The following is a 568-nucleotide window of genomic DNA, read 5'->3' on the forward strand; positions in this document are numbered from 1 at the left end:
GCTCCAGGTGCCCCAGATACGGCTGCTGGATGCTGGGTGCTTTTTGGCCGGCTGGTGGAAGCGGCTCTGCAGCTGCTTCGCACTCCTGTGCCCAGCGCTGGCTCTGCGGGACGGGACTCAGCAGCTCCGGGGAAACCCCAAAAAGGCGGGGGCAGTGCCTGCAAGACTCCAACAGGTACAGCTCAAACCTCCTGGGAATAATCACAGAACTGTGGGCTACCTTTACTCAGCCTTTATTACTCCAGCAAGGTACTATTCAATACTTCTGCTTTGTATAAACTAATCAGGACAGAATAACTTATTATGAAACTTTTTCTCAGCTGAAGAATTTCTTCTTGCACGAAGAAATGTGTAAACCACATATGCAAAAACACAGAAAACCCACCCAAAACCACAGCATGCACTGAACAGACAGATTTAAAGGCGTTTTTCAGGATTGTTGCTTTGAATTTTCAAGAAGACATGCATTTCCCCCCAGTCATTGCATGTTTCACGCTCTGTGCGTTCGCACAGTTTTACACAGTTAAATAGCTGCTTTATAAAGAAAGGCACCGACTGGAAAAATTCC

Source organism: Pygoscelis adeliae, unplaced genomic scaffold (genome assembly GCF_000699105.1).
Source record: "Pygoscelis adeliae isolate BGI_AS28 unplaced genomic scaffold, ASM69910v1 Scaffold302, whole genome shotgun sequence".
Classification (NCBI taxonomy): domain Eukaryota; kingdom Metazoa; phylum Chordata; class Aves; order Sphenisciformes; family Spheniscidae; genus Pygoscelis; species Pygoscelis adeliae.